This window comes from Trichosurus vulpecula, chromosome 1, assembly GCF_011100635.1.
Source record: "Trichosurus vulpecula isolate mTriVul1 chromosome 1, mTriVul1.pri, whole genome shotgun sequence".
Lineage (NCBI taxonomy): Eukaryota > Metazoa > Chordata > Mammalia > Diprotodontia > Phalangeridae > Trichosurus > Trichosurus vulpecula.
Genome location: NC_050573.1, coordinates 197,990,514 through 198,010,141, shown reverse-complemented (window position 1 = coordinate 198,010,141; position 19,628 = coordinate 197,990,514). Strand labels below are relative to the sequence as shown.

The following is a 19,628-nucleotide window of genomic DNA, read 5'->3' as shown; positions in this document are numbered from 1 at the left end:
TCTGGAGTGTCACAACAATTTCTTTTTGATGATTCGAATCTATCACTCCAGCCAATACGTGTACTCCTTGAGCTGCTAATCCTGGTTTAGGTAATATCCGTCCAAAATGATTCTTGGGGATTCTCATACATACTCCAGTAGGGGTTTTTCTTATGTCTTTCCTATTCAACCTAAAATTCTCTATACAATGTAAATCATATCCTGCCGAACCAGGTGTTCCTGGACATGGTAGGGGGACATTTTCCCTCACAGTCCAAAATTCAATATTTTGGATCTCACGTGTTTGCTGTTCTCTAATCTGCAAATTTGGGGTCATCATTCTGGCTAGAGGTGTACTCCCCCCTAAAGGCCTATTATTCAAATTACGTAAGGCAATAGACAAATTATCCTTCCAATGTCGATATGAATTATTAGAGCTTAATTTTCTCAGCTGTTCTTTCAACAATCCATTCATTCTTTCAATCAGCCCATGTGCTTGTGGGTAATATGGAATATGATATATCCATTCTATATTATTCAACACACAATATCTTTTCACTTCTTTGCCCTTGAAATGTGACCCATTGTCACTTTGAATCTGCATTGGGGTTCCATAGTATAAACTTACAATATCTAGGGTTTTACAGGTGTTTTTCTGAGTTGCATCCTTATGAGGACAAGCCACTAGTACACCTGAATAGGTGTCAACACACGTACATACATATTTACATCCTTTATCCTGGGGTAGTTGGCCAATATAATCTATCTGCCAAATTTGGGCTGGAACTTTTCCCCTTGCTATTTCTCCAGTTACTATCCTAGGAAGAGTTCGTTCTTTTTCTAATTGACATATACAACACCCCTCTGTTATTTGTTTTAACAACACATGAGAGATGCTGATACCTTGATCCTGTGCCCATCGGTGGGTGGCCTGGACCCCTAAATGGCTGGTGGCCTGGTAGACCCATCTTGCTAAGGCTGGGTCATCAGTTGGAGTTGGAGTAGGAACAATACATTCAGTGGCAATCTTTGCTAGTCGATCCGCGTGTGCATTGTACTCACGTTCTGGTGTGGTCAGGGTTGCGTGAGCATCAACATGAAAAACTGACAAATCTGTAACCAAAGACATGTCCTTATATTTTCCCTTAACTCTTTACCCCAAACTTGTTTGCCATGAATCTCCCAATTCTGATTCCTCCATATAGGCATCCAAGTAGCTAATCCATTAGCTACCGCCCATGAGTCAGTAAATATATGACACTGTCCTCCCTTCTCTGTTCTGATGGCCTGATGCACTGCCATCAGTTCAGCATATTGGCTACTTCCCCCATCCCAGAACTTTCCAGAGTTTGCCTAGTACAGGGGTTATAGGCTACTGCTTTCCATTGTCTCTTCTGTCCTAAATATTTTGCTGTCCCGTCAGTAAACCAAGTGTGTTTCTTCTGTTCTACATGTAGTCCATCATAACCATTATTCCATTTCACTAAGGATGGCACCATCCGTTGCTTAGATTCAAGAGGTTTTTCACTTCTCTCAGTGCCAATGTTCGCCACAGATTCATGTAAAGCAGAAACTCCACTTTTGCCTGCTCTGGACCTATTCTGAATATACCACTTCCATTTGATTATGCTTGCCTCTTGTGCATGTCCAATTCTGTGAGAAGCTGGGGTACTCATTACTCAAGTCATAATTGGAATTCCAGGCCTTACTATCAGTTCATGACCCAGAGTTAGTTGCTTAGTTTCTACTAAAGCCCAATATGCAGCTAACAGCTGCTTCTCGAAAGGTGTATACTGTGCTCCAGATGAGGGCAGTTTCCTTGACCAAAAGCTTAAAGGTACACTTCAGCTCTGTTGTTTTTGCCACAGACTCCAATTTGCATAGTCATCTTGTAACTCCACTGGCCCATTTTGCATAGGCCATAAGTCCAGAGCTAATTGTATAGCAGCCTTTGCTTCCTCAAAAGCTCTACTTTGTTCAAGGCCCCAATTAAATTCATATTTCTGTCTGGTTACTTTATACAAGGGTTTTAAAATCTGTCCCAAATGTGGGGTGTGGTGTCTCCAATAACCAAATAGCCCTATGAACTTTTGGGCCTCTTTCTTATTAGTAGGGGTGGGAAAATCCTGGATTTTTTGTCGAGCTTGTGGGAGAATTTCTCGCAGTCCTCTATTCCACTGTATCCCCGAGAATTTTACAGTTTGAGCTGGCCCTTGAACCTTTGCGGGGTTGATTTCCCATCCTTTGCTTTTCATATGGTCAATTAATAATGCTAAACTCTCCCCCACTTCTTTTATATTCTTTCCCTGTATCATGATGTCATCTATGTAATGTGTAAGCTGTACACCAGGTAGCTTTAATTCATCCAAATGCTCAGCTACAATCCTGTGGCAAATAGTTGGGCTATGAATATATCCTTGCGGCAGGCGTGTAAATGTATACTGTCGGCCTTGCCAAGTAAAAGCAAACTGATTCCATTGCTTGGGGTCTATTGGGATTGTAAAGAAGGCATTGGCCAAATCAATAACTGCATACCAAGTCCCTTCACGTTTTTGTATTCTCTCTATTAAAGTAACCATGTCTGGGACAGCAGCATACAAGGGAGGAGTCACTTTGTTCAGCTGTCTATAATCTACTGTCATCCTCCATGTTCCATCTGACTTTCGGACTGGCCAGACAGGGTTGTTCCATTGAGTAGTTGTAGGGACTAACACTCCTGCCTCAACACATTCTCTTATAGTGTTGGCAATTTCATCTTGCCCACCTGGCACACGATATTGCCTCAAAGTAATTACTTCAGAAGGTTCGGGCAAAGTGATTGGATCCATCTTGATTTTCCCCACTAAGACTGCATTAATGCCTATTTTCCTCACAGCAAATTGGTATTTCCCTTCAGGTAAATTTAAGGTCATACCCTTCAAAATGTCTATTCCAATGATGTATTCAGGAATAGGCACAATAACCACACTATATTCTTTCTTGGGCAAGTGTCCAATTTTCATCATCAATTTAACTTGTCTGGCTGATATTTCAGTCCCTCCTAGTCCTGTGATGGTAATAGGAGTTCCATGGCTGAATTTGTCTGGATTCCCATAGATAAGGGTGGCCTCGGTCCCAGTGTCTATTAATGCCCTAGTTACCGTACTTGACCCATTTTTCCAATATATGGTCAAGTTAATGTGAGGTCTGCAATCTAGCTTGCGTATTTCCTTAATTTGGGCTGGGGCTCGGCCTGTTTCCTAGTATTCCCTAGCATGTGATTCACTTGGGTATGAAGGTTCAACGTCTGTAGCATTTGCAGGAGCAGTTCTTATTTCCCTATCTCTCCTGTTATCGAGTCCTTTATCTCGGTACATCCTGTACAATTCATTGGTTGGAATGCCATCTATCATTTCAAAACCTACCCCTGCTCTCAATAGAGCAGTGAACATTTCTTTTCTTGTCACTCCATTTTGGCGCCAAGTTTGCTGGCTGTTCACCCTTCTCTCTCGAGGAGATCTATCCCTTCCCCAGTCTCCTAAGTCATGTAACTGTAAAATCTTATTTATCACCTCTGTAAGATGGCTCCCTACTTCCCCAAGTAACAGATTCAAAATTAGTTGTTTATAAGCAGGGGGAGCTGTCCTAATTATTAAATTCCTATGAGGGATTCCTATGGGATCATTGTAATATTTGTCTGCAGTTCCTGTCATAATAGCAGTCTTCATTACCTCCTCATTTAGTCTCATGATACAATCTTTAAGTGAATACCAGGGTCTGTGCTCAGTGGGCCACATAGAATCATTAGTATATCTCTTACTGCATCCCGCAGCAGCTAATGCCAACAGAGTAGTCCTGCTAGCATCATCTCCTTGCTGATGATGTTCCCTAAAAGCTTGTTGAACTAGAGGATCATGGCTGATACCTATGAATTTCATACAGTCCCTCTTATCTACTAATATTCCACCGGCCCCTTGATCACTGAGCCTTACCATCCAAGATATTAATGGTTCTCCTACTCTTTGGCTGAATCTACTCAAAATATCTGTGACCGCTTGCGGTGAGAAATCTTCCTGAATTTCCCTCGTAACTAAATTGCCACCTCGAGTTTCTGTCCTCCTCCTTTCTACGGGATGAATGCTTGTCTGAGTATTTAACCATCTCCCATTCTCTGTGTGAGGGATGTCCTGAACCCTAGTAGCGTTTTCTGTCTCAGCCCCTAACATTGTCTCATTTTCCCCCCACTCGCTTCCCCTGCCACCATGGCAAGGACAAAGCAGGCAGTCAGGCTTGGTCTGGGCTGAGTTGGGATGCACTCTTGGCTTATTTGGCCTCCTGCTGCTCCTAGCCACATTAATAGAAAAGTTCTCATCTGAGTCAGTAGGTTCTTGAGCAGCAGTTTGTTCTCCTGCTATCTGAGATTCCCGTTCTTGCTGTGGGGTAGGAGTGCCCCCATCTCTTTCACTTAATCTCAATTTTTCACATACTGGCCGGTAGGCTGATAACACTATCCAGCTGTGCCTAGATAGTGATGTCCCTGACTGAATCCCAGCCTCTTGTAAACACCTTTCCAAATCCTTAGGATCTCCTCTCCGTAGCCTTGGTTCCCAGTTTTCACAGGGTCCGGCTTTTTTAGCCAGTTCCTTTGCTAGGGAGGAATAAAATGGATCCTCCCACCCTTGGATATTCATCTCTTCCTCTGAAGTTCTTCTGCTTCTGAATAGAGATCTTATACCTTGCAATCCCATCCACCTCATCGCCAAATATATTAGGAAGGCAGAATTTATGATTTCAAAGAGAATTTCATATGTGCCTGAAAAGTTGGGAACCGCAGGATATAAGGAATTCTCTAGGCAGGAGAACTAAAGCATGTATTTACACTCCACAGTAACAGGCCCACAAACTAGCGTCCCCATTTTGATATTTTGATCAAAAGCTTCCAGGCCCAATAAGTCCGCCTCACAAGGGTAACCAGGAGGCCACAGAGAAGCGAGATGGTATAAGGCAAAATCGTATACATGCTTCCCCTCTGCGGTAAGAAGATTACCCACTGGCCTCCAGTCCTTGCTCAGCACTCCTCACTCCACATGGGTCAGCTCTGCTACCGGCAGCTCAGCTTCAGCTGTAGTTGTCTCTGGCTCCAACCGGAAAAGGAAAGAGAGCTCTTCAAGCTGTCCTCTCCCCTCTTATAGAGTTTTTGACATCATCAAGCGCCGCCTGAATGACGAGGGCCGATTGGTTCTTGAGTTGGCCCCTCCCCCTAGCGTAGACCAGGTTAACACCCAATAGGGCGTGGCTCTGCAGTTAACACCTCCCCTCAGCCAGCCCCATGACTCATCACACAGGAAGTTCTCTGCTTCCCGGAAGAGAAGCAGCAGCAACCAGCAGGCTCAATGAGGTAAGCTGAGTCACTCAAGGAAAACAAAGGCCACTCTGGCTACAGTCTAGTTTTTCCATGGTGGCTTTTCTTTTGCATTTGTAGTATATAGAGTTGGAATAGTGTTTAGAGAGAAGTATTTAGTGATTTCTCTATTCATAGGGCTCTTTAGAACAGTTCACTTTCAAAAGATAAGGTTTTCTATGTTGTTTAGAGTCAGGCTTCTTGCTCCGTGGAGACAATTGTAATTGCCTTACCTCTGACATATAATTCCTCTTTGGAGGATTTTGAGAGTTAGTAGCAATTGGAAAAACATCTAATCCTCCTATCTTTTGTTGGTCATGTCACCCAGAAGTTTTCATCCATGTCTTCTCATCTTTTGTATGTCTTCCTGTAAATCGTCCGTAAGAGGTGACCTTCCTCTTGATTTCTTGTCGTTGTGTACTTTCTGATGGAGCTGAGGGAATGCTATTTGCTTATCATTTGTCCTTTTGTTACTGGCCTAACTTATTTTCAGGTCATATGACTTTGGGAATGTATGATCATTTCTTTAATAAGAAGTTTGTATTTGAGTTACTTGTGTAGTTAATCAAAAATTTATTTTACTAGAGGTAAAAATAATAAAATAAGTATAGAAATGTATATTTCTTCATTTCTGTGGCACCGTGGTGGGCTCCTGTCCTCCTTTCACTAAGGCTCCCTTGTGAAGAGGAGTACTAGATCAAATCTGAATACTTGGTTTCTAGTTCTAGTTCTGGCACAAACTAATTGTGTGACCGTGGTGAAGTCTCATTAATTTCCTCTAAATTGTTTCTACATTTGCAACTGAAGAATTTGGGATTAAATAATTTTCAATATTGGTACCTGTGGTAGGAGCAGTATCCTAACCTCTTCTTTCATGTAAGTTGTTAGTTTTGCCCTAAAAAGTATTAAAACCCTCCTTAAGACTTAATTGTTTCAGTTGACTAAAGGCTCTAGTAGTGATATCACTTTGTGGATACTTGAATACAAAGTAATCACAAGGAGCTCTCACATGTTTGACTGGTAGATGTGGGATACTTCAGGCAAGGCAGCTTCACTTACCTGATCTACTTGAGGTCCTCATTGCCAATCACTGATAAATATCTTTCTCCTGCTTTTTCAAAGTAAAATTAATTTTGCTAACTATTGAATGATCTGCGATTGTCTCAGTTATATTATTTAACTTAAAATTATCTCTGTCTTCTGTCTCTCTGCCAGTTAGCAAGGTATGAGGCAAATCCTCATTGTTGTTTAGATTTGCATTTCTTTTGTTAGTGATTTGGAACATCCTTTCATGTAGTTTCATATAGTTTGTAGTTCTTTTTAGAAATGTATGTTTGTATCCTTGGACTATTCAGGAGTGGGGGTTTGGGTTTATATATGTGTGTGTGTGTGTGTGTGTGTGTGTGTGTGTGTGTGTGTGTGTGTGTGTATACATACATACATACATACATACACACACACACACACATATATATATATATATAAAATTTATTTGGATGTATACAGTTTATGCAATTATATAATATATTAACACATAATTTACATAAACACAAAACTATTAAATATATTATAAATGTATTAATATACTGTATGATAATTTATAACAAATGTTATGTACATGTAAGCATGTCTATGCACAGATATGTATGTGTATATACATACACATGTGTGTGTGTATATGTGTGCGTGTGTATACACACATATATGTATAGAGCTTTTAGTTGTTTATAACATATCTTAGATACTAAATCCTAATCAGAAATTTGATAGAAAGATTTTTTTTCCCCATTTAACTACTTCCCTTCTTACGTACATTAATTTTCATTATCTGCATAATCTTTTGATAATTTTGATAATCTGCATAAACTTTTCAGTTTCATGGATCAAAGATAAATCTATTTTTTGTCTTTTGTAATTTCTTATACCTCTTATTTGGTCAGGAATATATCTTCTACTCAAATCTTTGAAAGGTATATGTTTTGTTTTGTTTCTCTTCTATTTTTTAATAGTACCTTTAATATTTAGGTGTCCTATCCATTTTGAATGTATTACAGAATAAATTGAATAGTGTTAGTCTAAGCCTAATTTTGGCCAAACCGCTTTTCAAGTTTCCCAGCAGTTTTTGTCAAATAGGGAGTTTTAGCAGAAGTAATTTATATTTTTCTGATTTATTGAACACTGGATTATTGAGTTACATGGTTTCTAATTTCTCCCTTGTCTAGTCTGTCAATTGATTCCTTTCTCTGTTTTTTAACCAGTTCCAGATAGTTTTTATTACTTGCTGCTTTATAATGTAATTTGAGGTCTGGAAGTACTATATTTTTCCTTCATCCCTACCTCTTTTCATTATTTCCCTTTTAATAGTCTAGGTCTTTTATTATTTCAAGCGAATCTCATTTTTTCATGTTCTATAATGTATCCCTTTGATTATTCATTGGGCTAAATCAAAAACTGTAAATTTCTTTTTGGTAGAGTTATTCTAAATTATAATAATAGCTAGAATTTATATGGCATTTTAAGATTTACAGGTTGCTTTACAATGGTATTTTATCCTTAATCTTGGGAGGTAGGTACTATTGTTATTTAGGAAACCAAAACTTGGAGCAAGGGGGGACTTGGCCAGTGTCACACAGTTTGCAAGTATTTGAGTCCATGTTTGAACTCAAGTCTTCCCAACTCCAATGGTCAGCAATTTATTTGCTGCACCCATCACACATGGCTTAGCCATGAACACTGAATACTCCTCTATTTAAATTGTTCCTTATTTCTTTAAGAAAATACCAGCTCCTGAATATGACTAAGAAGTATTTTAAAAAGGGTATAGGGGACGAGGGACAAGATCTACGTAACAATAACATGGAAACTGTTCAGAAGAGGCAGCACAGTAGAGGTACTTAAATGCTTTAATTCTCTGATTAATAGACTAAAGAAGGAGTAAATAAGTCTTTATTAATCAAAGAATAAAAGTCTAGAATAGACAGAAAGGGAAGACAAATAATGAAGAGAATGAGGGAAACAAATCATTTTTAGAAAAAGGCACAAAAAAACAAAATTTAAAACTAATTTAAAAAAAACCGAAGTAAAGGAGAAGGAGAGGACAGAGAATTTTATTTAACTGGTTAACTGAGGAAAAAAGAGGAAAAATTAGTAAGCTAGATAAAAGAAAGAAAGAAGCAGGAACTAATCATTGAAGTAAAACTCAGACTAGGAAAGGAACAGAGTAACAGATGTAGAGAGATTCCTAAGTGTGAGGGAAAGAGAGCCAGTGGAAAGTTTCCTTTAAGTAGTTTAAGGTAAAATAACTGAAGAAGCATAGTATTATGTTAACAGAGGAAATGGGGAGTGAGGTGGAAATTCTATTTGAGAAACAAAAACAGTTTTAGAGTTAAATAGAGGAGAACACAGACCTAACTTACAACTTTAAATAGGAATGGGGAAGAGAAAGGGATAGCATTTATTTAGGGCCTCCTTTGTGCCCAGGTACTTTTTAAGGTGCTGTGCTAAGCTATTTTAGAAATATTATTCCATTTGATCCTCACAGCAGCCTTGGAAGGTATGTGCTGTAATTACCCCCATTATTATACTGGAGGAAAATTGAGGTAAATAGAAATTAAGTGACTTGTCCAAGGTCTCACAACTACTATGTGTCTTAGGCTTGATTTGAACTCAGGTCTTCTTAACTCTAGACCCAGTACTTTGGCCACTACATTGCCCAGTTGCCTTCAAATATGAATGATTTGATCCAATAAAATAAACAGAAATGACAGAATGAATAAGAAAACAAAACTGCACAATCTCTTCCTTAGAAGAAACATACCTAAAATACAAAGACGTACAAAACATATAATTGAGATGCTGGAAAAAATTTACTAAGCATTAATTCAATCGACAAAAAGCAAGAGTTGCCATCATGTTATTGGACAAAGCCAAAAGGATATCCAAAGCCTACAAAGAGAAAAACAAGGAAACTACATTGTGTTGAAAGAAACCATAGACAAAGAACCAACATCAGTATTAAATGTATATTCTCCAAATCCTTTAGCATCTAAATTCATAAAGGAAAAACTAGAATTACTATAGACATAGTCAATAAACTAGTAATGGCAAGTGATGTCAATGTCTTCCCCTCAATTTTTTATAAACTTAACAGCCAAATAAAAAGAATAGGAAATATGGAATTGAACAAATTCCTAGAGAAACTAGAGTTATAAAGCTTAGGACATTTGCTAAATGGAACTCCTAAAGAATATACATATACAAATGGAACTTTACTGAAGCAGGACCATATATTAGGGCACATGGATTTTGCAAATAACTTTTTTAAAAAAGAGAGAGAAATAGTAAAAGCTTCCTTTATAGACCATAGTACAGTAAAAAAAAATACACATACACAAACACACGTGCACAGGTGTGCCTGCATTGTGTGTGTGTTTATGTATGTGGCTTATTCAAGTGCAAACAAAAGGCACAGATTCAAATGGGGACTTAATAATGGAATCTTAGGATATAATGAGTAGGTCAAAGAACAAATCATAAAAATAATTAAGAATTAGGTGAAAAAACTGTTAATGAAAAAGCATGCTAAAATTTACTAAAATACAACTAAAGCAGTCGTCAGTGGGAAAATTAAATCTCCACAAATGTACATTAACTAAATGGAAAGAGAGAGGATTCATGAACTGAATGTACATTTTTAAAAAATTAACAAACCAAAAGCAAACACAAAAAGGAGATTTAAAAAGTAGAAGAGAGACAAAAAATATAGAAATGATAAATAAAACTTAAAAACTGGTTCAATGAAAAAAATTAATAAAATTGATAAGCATTTTGACAATATGATTAAAAAGATGGCTGCAAAATCAATTCAAGAAAATAGGAAAAAACAAAAATCAAGATGAAATTAACAAGTGAATTTTCAAAATGTACTGTGTATAATAAGCTATCAACAGAATACCATAGGAATGACAGCTTTCAAAAGTATAAATATCCAAATTGATAGAAGACCAAATCAAGATCATAAATAATCCATTCAGTGAAAAAAAAAATAGAATTAATTGTAAAGGAAATTTTCCCTTCTACTCTTCTCCGCAAACCCCACCAAACTTGCCCGTAGTCCTGTTGGATTTACAGAATTCTATCAGATTCTTTCAATACTATGCAAATTATTCTCAAAAATTGAAAAATAGAGCATTTTAATTGACTTTTTTTTATTTGAAATGGCCTTTGTTTCCTTTTTATTCATTCATTCATTCATTCATCTATTTTAGTTTGCAATATTCAGTTCCAGAAGCTTTTGAGTTTTAAATTTTTCCCCCTCCCTCCCTTCTTTCCTCCCCTCCCTGCCAAGACAGCATGCAATCTGATATAGTCTCTACATATATATTCATATTAAACATTTTCACATTATTCATGTTGTAAAGAAGAATTATAACCAATGGAATGAACCCTGAGAAAGAAGAAACAAAACAAAAAAGCGAGAGAGCAAATAGTATGCTTTGATCTGCATTCAGACACTGCAGTTCTTTCTGTGGATGTGGGTAGCATTTTCCATCATGAGCATTTTGGGAGTTGTCCTAGAACCTTGCATTGCTGAGAAGAACCGAGTCTATCGAATTTAGTCATCGTACAATGTGGCTGTGACTGTGTACAATGTTCTCCTGGTTCTGCTCCCCTCACTCGGCATCAGTTCGGAAGTCTTTCTGGGTTTTTCTGAAATCTGCCAGCTCATCTTTTCTTGTAGCACAATAATATTCCATTACATTCATATGCCACAACTTGTTTAGCCATTCCCAAATTGATGGGCATCCCCTCAATTTCCAATACTTTGCCACCACAAAAAGAGCAGGGAAGAAAATTTAGAACTCAAAATTTTGTGGAAGTGAATGTTGAAAAATAAAAATAAATAAACTAATTAATTAAAAAAAATTCTTTCTATCCCAGGAAGGATAAAGCACAGAAGGACAACTCTAGAGCAAAATCATTAATGCATATAAATTCTAAAATGTTAAAAATATCTTGTTACTTAGACTACTGAGATTCACAGGAAGTAATTCATCATGACCACATTGAATTTATACTAAGGATGCAAGGATAGTTCAATATTAGGAAAATTTCAACATATTTAATTATTAAGAACAAAAGCGTCCATAGTGAAATCATTATCTCAGTAGATGCAGAGAAAGCCTTTTACAATGTACAACACTCATTTATGCTAAAAAAAAAAAAATCCTACAAAATATGGGCACAGAGGAACCTTTTAAAAAGTCATAAAAGTATCTAAAACCAAAGCTAAGCATCATATGCAGTAGGGATACACTAGAAGCTTTCATAGTAAATAAAGGAATAAAGCAAGGATATCTGCTTTCCCAGTTCTGCGTGCTAACTATGCATGTCCCATAGGGCTCTGTCCTGGGCTATCTTCTCTTCACTTGGTGATCTCATCATCTCCTTGGTTTCAATTATCATCAGTGTGCTGATGATTCTGAAATCAGCTTATCAAACCTGTAATCTTTCTGCTGATCTCTACTCTGCCATCTTTTAGCTGCCCATTGGACATCTCAAACTCAAAGAAAGATGTGCCATAGATATATTAACCTCCTTTCCATCTTTTTGACTTCCCCTTTACTGCTGAGGTTTAACATCATCCTCCCAGTGATCTGGGCTCAAAACCCAAGTGTTGTCTTTGATTTTCCTCCTCATCCCTCATATTGAATATGTTTCCTAGGCCTGTCAGTTTCACCTTTATAAATCATGGATATTATTCCCTTTTCTGACACTGTCACCTCCCTGGTATAGATCCTTATCATTTGACACTTGAACTATTGCAATAGCCTTCTGGTTACTGTCCCAGTTACAAGTCTCTCCCCACTCCACTGTCTCTCAAAGTGATATTCTTAATGCCTTTATCTGACCATGTCATCCTTTTACTCAGTGAATTCTAGAAGTTCTTTATCACCTCCAGGACCAAATATAAAATCTTCGGTTTGGCTTTCAGAGTCTTTCATAATCTGCATAACCCTCACCTTTTAAGTCTTCTTACAAAATGCCACATAATTTCTCATCCAGTGATACTGAGCTCCTTGCTGTTCCTCATATAAAACACTCCATGTTTTCTCTCTAGCTAGGCATTTTCTCTGGCTGTCCCACATGCTTGGAATGCTCTCATTTCTTATCTCTGCCTTCTGGCTTCCTTCAAGTTCCAGTTAAAATTGACCTTTTGTAGGAAGCCTTTTCTAGTTCCCCTTAATTCTAGACCCTTTCCTCTTTTTATCTTTTCCAATTTATCCTCTGTAGATCTTGCATGTACATAGTTGTTTGCATATTGTGTCATCCATTAGACCATATATTTCTTGATACTAGTGACTATCTTCTGCCTTCATCTGTATTCCAGTGGTTAGGCCTTAATAAATAAATAAGCATCTATTACTAACTGAATTGGAAAGTGCTTCTTAAATTATCAAGATTTACATATAGCAGTAACAAAATTAAATTGGAAACAATCAAAAAGTAATTCACGTTAAAATTAGTTTCAAAATATCTAGCACTCAACCAAGATTTACTTAAGTATATAAGGATTTAGAAAACACCTTTAAGAGAGTGACTTTGAAAAGAAACAATCAGCATGATTTCAGAAGTCGTACTTTGGAAGTATCTTCATACCATAAACCTTGAAAGAAAGAGATTGTATGTGAAGTATTTAATATTATAACTGATAAGACAGAAGATTTTACTCCACACAAGGTTAGTTAAATCCTCTTAAATCTGCAGAACTTTAATTAATACTTGTTAACTCAGCATCTCCACCTAAAACTCCCTGTCATTGATCACAACTAAATTCATGGACATGTGACTGGAGATCTACCATAGCAATGATTTTGTGTAAGCTCCTCTGATTCTTTAAGAATGATCAGAAATTGATCTTCCCTATCTATTTAAAGAGTGTGTGTGTGTGTGTGTGTGTGTGTGTGTGTGTGTGTGTGTGTGTGTATATGCAGGTTGGATGGAGTAAAACGAGGTGAACATAATCTTTACATGCAGTTCTCAGAGCCATAGGCAAGGTGAGAAGACTGAACTGGGGACTAGCAGCCTATCTGGTGCCAGTTATCTCTCTCCTGAGAGTACACAGATAGCAGGAACTTCATCCATTTGTCTCTAGTAGTCCCCCATGTACAGAAGTTGCAATCACTAGCAGTGTAGCCTCTCTGCACCAGAGGAAGGGACAGAACTGAAGAGTAAGTGCTGAATAGTGCCAGAAAAAGCCTGAATACCAATGTTGCACAGAAATAGATAAAGCATAAAAATTATTCTAAAAATAGAATGAAGATGGGGAAAGCCTCAAAGAGAAACCAAAAAAGGTTAATTATAACATGAAGAAAAGTGAACATACAATATGAAGGAATGAGAAGTTGATGAAAAGCAGAATCCTCTTGACTCTCTAGAGATCATGGAACAACACTAGGAAGTTTCATAATGATTAAGGCAATAGAAATGAAATTTGGGGCAGAAGTTAGAATTCCAAATCCAGAATTTAAAAAATAAAAATGATTATAATGGCAGTAAAATTAAATACATTCAGAAGAATCTCAAAGAAGAAAATGTGAGAGAGAAATAGTTAAAGCAGCAAAAAAATATTGAAGGGCTGAAAAAGATGCTGGAAGTGAAGTAAAAGGTAACAACATTTAAAATTTTGTTGAGTTCTTTTTACGATGCCAAAGAACTTGATCATAAAGGGGTGCCCATCAGTTTGGAACTGCCAAATAAACTATGATATTTGCATGTAATAGAGTAATAGTATACTTTTTAAACATTGAATGGTTGTATGAACTCATATACAGTGAAGCAGGCAAAATCAGAAGTTTATGCAATAGCAACAGTGTTTTAATGACAAACAATTTTGAAATACCTAAGTCTGATGAATGATCCAGAGGATCAGTGATGAACTATATTACCCACCTCCTTACAGAGAAGTGATGAACTCAAGGTTCAGAGTGAGACCTACTTATTTTTTTTTTCACATGGCCGATTTAGTAATTTGTTTTGCTTGACTATACTTATTTGTTACAAGGTTTTTGTTTTTTAAAATAATTTTTATTGATGTAATTTTTAAAAAATATCACCATATTTACCTTAATAGCTTCCTCTCAAATAGCTATCCCATACAAAACCTAGTATTTTTTAAAACAACAGAATAGAAGATGAAAAATCAGCATAACCGATCAATATATTAACTCTGAAAGTCGGGAAAATGAGAAGGTGTGATGGAGAGAAAAAGAAAAAAATACTGAATTATATACACACCATGGTTTTTTAAGAAGGGTACAGAGAGTATTATACAAATGCCATAAGTTTATCAGAACACAAGAGATCAAAAAAAATCTAAATACCACAAGACAAGAAATAACATGAGAATACTGTCCAGAATATTTGAAGAGAGAGAACAAAGCCTCAGTTAAGAGAATATACAATTGACAACATACAATTTGTTAAAAACAAAATACAAAAAACAACCCTTGTACTTCAAACACTAACACATGTAAAGGATAATTTTTTAAAATTTAGCAACAACAGATTTTGAAAATAGTCAGAAGAAAGGCCTTCAAAAATGAAGGAAAAGGAATTTCACAGGATTCTTCATTGGTCACAGAAAATTGCAGAAGAGAATGGAAGTGTAAATACTAACAACATAATAATTTACATAATGCTTACTGTGTGCCAGGCACTACAAGTGCTTTACAATTATCTTCTTATTTGATCCTCACAACCCTGGGGGGTAGGTACAATTATTATCTCCATTTTACAGATGAGGAAACTGAGGCAAACAGAGTTTGACTTGACCAGTGTCATATAGCTAATGTCTTGGCCCAGATTTGAACTTGAGTTTTCATGGCTTCAGCCCCAGTGCCATATCCACAGTATTACTTAGCTGCTCTGTGTTCCCCCAAGAGAAGAAACCCAAGCTTCTGCTCACAATTACACATCCTCTAAACCTGAGTTAGTTAGAATTAGTGAGGACACCCACTCTACTTTAGCCTACTAAAACTTAAAACTCTTGAGTTCAAGCAATATACCACTCTCACCCTATGCAGTATTGGGGATTAGAGAGAGGATACAACCTTGCTATACTTGAAGATCAGCTTCAACAAAAGGGAGGTATTTGCAGCATTCCTTTTTAGGAAAAATATACCTCCAAAAAATTAAAGGCGAACAGATTATTGAACATCCAGATACTCAATCCTCACCCCCAACAAAGACACAAGAATGGTAAAATAAGTACCATTTCAGAGAAAAGGCCTAAGAAAATGTTTCTAGCTTTTTAACAAATGAAAATTGAGCAAGTGAGCAGTAAGGGACAAAACAATACCTAAAGTTCTAAATTTTTAAAAATAACTTAAAGATTGGGAAACACAAAAGTATAAAAGTTGAACTGATACAATATAAACTTCTATGGGTGTATCAGTGTCTTATATAGGAAAAAAATATTGACAAATTGCTGATAGGCTGAGGAGGTGCTTAGGATATTGAATCAAGTAGTATACTCCTATAAAGTCTTTGGGTAAATGATGAAGAGGTGATGATTCTATAAGTATCTCAACAATAGGTGGAGCCATGGAAGAATAGGATTAAATAGGTAGATTAGTGAAGAGTCTTGGAATTTCAGAAAAATGAAAATTTCAAGTTAATTCAAAGTACTTTGGAAAAGGTAGGCAAATGGAAATCTGAAAGCTAACAAAAGTCTGTGTGAAAAACTAGCATATCAGAGTAGCTTAAGGAAAACTACTCCTAAGGTCAAAGTACTGACCTAAAAGAAAACAGGGATTGAATAAAAGCAACTAAAAATCATAACTTGGTAAATAGATTAAGCAATTGGATAACGTGAAACTAATAGAAAGGATAAGGAGACACAGTAGAACTCCTATTAATTCTAGAATACGTCTAAAAAGCATCCATGTGTACAGAATGAAAAAGAGGCCTCAATAAAATTTACTGCAGTTGATGGCTTCAAAAAAATTATATCATTGCAAAAATAGAACTGGTACTAATTTCCAGGACAAATCCATCCAGCATTTAAAGAACTAATACTACCTATTCTATGCAAATTGTTTTCAGAAACTGAGAAAGATTATGCTCGTAAAATTGTTTTCTGAGAAAAATATAGTCCTAATATCGAAATAATAGAAGGTAAAGAAAAGTGTACTAGAGACCAGTGTCATGAATATTAATTCAAGCATTTTAAAGAAATACCTTGAAAGAATATTGTAGCAGTGTGTCTAAAAATTTATTCATTATAACTAATTTGGACTTATTCTAAGAATTCAAGGATAATTCAACAGAATGCAAATATAATAATCTATCATATTTTAAGTAAAAGAATCGAGAAACAATAAGTATATAAATATGGGAAATGTCCTTGACAAAGCACAATCAATAAACAATTAATTCATTGCTTACCATTAAGTAGGTGTTGTGTTAAGCAGAAGCATGAACCATCTCCTGACCTCAGCTTACATTTTTTTTTAATTTTAAAATTCTGAGTTTAGACACCAACTAAAGTACTTGTATATACAGAGCAGAAGACAAAAGAGAATTTTCTCTGAAGCTATTAATCTTCATTTCATGCTGCTTATTTTTTGTAAAGCGTATAATAAATTTTCTACATTCACTTAAAAATGGCCCTGCTCACAAAGATGTCGGAGAAAAGGCCTCACTCTCTCTTCCAGAGTCATCAAAGTTTGGTGGCAAGACTAAAGTCAGGATGATTGGCCATGGCCTGGGATTCAGTGGATGATCTTGGCAACTTTGATGTTTGAGCAAGCACCAAGTGCTCCACAGCACCTGTTTCACCCACCTTCATGGCCATTGGAACAAATTTTTCTCATCTACCTGTTCTACTGGGGGAAGTTTCCACATGCGTGAGGTAAAAACCACCCCTTCCTCACCAACTGATTTTACGCCTGTTACCCTCAACCTAGTTTACCTGGTCTGCTGCACCGATTTACCTGGGTATGATTGCTGTGCATGCTATAGCTTCTTGGAGCCACAGGTGAGAATTGAGTGCCAGGTGGTTACCAAAAGTGAATGAGCAGTTCTGGAAATGGCTCTGGAAGCCCTGACATCAGAGGCGCTAGTCTTCCCTGAACGCCAATATATCCCAGGGTGAGAAGGCTACTGGCAAAGTAGAAGAAAAATCAGAAGTCTTAAGAATGAAACTGGGAAAGGAGAGAACTAAATTTTGCATAGCTCCCAGGGAAAAGGGAGAATAGCAGTTTCTATTGATCACTCTGAAATCCAAATCTTCCAACCTAATCTTCAATTTTTCAGTTATATTCATTGTCTTGTTCTTACTTGCTTCATTAAACCAGAAATCTCCAGTTTCCTTGAAAGTCTTGTTTTAAAACATTCAAAACTCATAGAACCATCCAACCAGTACTCAGCTTTGTAAACCTCCTCCATCACCTTTGCCCAGGCTGGGCCATTAGTAAGTATGAAAAGCCAGAAGGGCTGCTGAAAGATCCAAATGTTTATTATTATTTGCCCTATCTGAATATTCCTTAGAATCTCGGTCCAAAATTAACCCACCCTTAGGGTTATTTATCTCCTTAAGACTTCATGGAAGAGTTACTTGTCTTGGGCCTTGAAGAATAGTTAAGAATTGTATAGATACATAGTGTGGTTTTTTGGTATATGTACCTTGATAATTAAAAAGCTCTGTTACTTGTTGTTTGTCCTTAGTTCTCTAAGAGGACCAGTGACATCAGGAGGGTCATGTGGATGCACTATATAGTCTATAATACCTATACATCTTGCCATTTCTAGTGTTACTTTTTATGATTTTCAGTAAATTCTCTCTTAAGGCCCTATTAAATATCCTAGAAGCAGAATTTGATCCTACCATGAGTAAGATATGTATTGTATACTCTCAGAATCATAATGTTTTCTATTCCAAATCCTACCTAATTCTTGACCCCCTTTTTAAAAATACCTCCCTAAATATAGTCATCTAGTTTCTGTTCAAAGATCTCTGTTGTCAGGAAGTTCATTTTCTGTTCACCTCTCCTTCTTTTCTGGCTCCCCTCACTCTCATGTCCCATTCCCTTTTTTTTTCCTTGATAGCTCTAATTTTTTGGTAACATTTCTTCCTGCAACTTTTGCGACATTGACAAACCTCAGAGCTCTGAAGGAATCAAAAGGAAAGACTTGCTAATCCTAGATATTAGGGTTTGTTGCCCCTCCCCCCCCAGCTGAAGGGGCACCATAACACTCCAATTAAAGAGAGCAAAGTATCACCCAGCCTTAGCCAGTGACTGAAGGTGGAGAATAAGCACAGAGTCTAAAGTATTGATCTGTCTAAGAGACATTCTAGGCCCTGAAAGAGCTCAGAAAGCTGAGCGATCTACCTAGAGTAGTCTCAACTACAGCCAACAGCTAAACGACCATGCCCAATTTAGCAGTATCCATGCTCAGCAGCTGAGCAGTCTGCCTTGTCCACACCAATACGCAGCACAGACCCACTTGGCCTTTCCATTAGATTAACCAGTCTAATGAAGATCCATGTTCATCTGAACACCAGAATGACTCGTCCATCATCAATGTGATGTCCTTTGGCAAACTTCATGAAGACCCTTCAGATAAAGAAAGGATATCAAGTTTCTGCAGTTGTGGCATGACAGTGTATATTCTATACATATATGCCCCCACTTTTTCCCTCATATAATCTGTGTTATTATTCATGGGATAAGGTTCCTCTGGTTTTGGGAAAATTGTCTTGTAACCACTTTTCTTGCTATACCATTTGAATAAATGCCTTTAACAAAGGGGAAAAAACACAAGTCTTGTAAGGGAAGACACACACACACACACACAAATAAGCTGAAAAGGGAGGGAACCTTATGGGATATCCAGTAAGGGGGCATGATGTTTTGTGTAGATGCTGATAGAAAATGAAGAGTTAACTTGGAAAGTTCTGAAAGCTCAGAGTCACTTATAAAGGAAGTCTTTGGGAGGAGCTTATTGTTCCACCTTTAGTACTCTATTCAAATGAGAGGCAACTAAGGGAATTGCGATGTTGTTTAACATCAAAAATGGAGCCAATCTTCACGGTAATGAGATTTCAGGTGATCTGTCGGATATTCAGTGGAGTTGAAATCAAGTCAGAAATGGAGAGTTAGGCCTACTGTTTGCTTGTTGAGATTCCTGGAATAAAATGTTCATATCAAGGAACCTGCCAGGTAATGCTAGAAAGGGTACCCTGCTATCCTCTCCTTTATATATT

The 19,628-nt window shown here is 37.0% G+C and overlaps 1 protein-coding gene across 2 annotated transcripts in view; it reads left to right on the top strand.

The window, feature by feature from the left end:
* ATP9B (ATPase phospholipid transporting 9B (putative)) overlaps positions 1-19,628 on the top strand; it is a 527,294-nt gene that overhangs the window by 200,139 nt on the left and 307,527 nt on the right. The gene's annotated exons all lie outside the window — the stretch shown is intronic.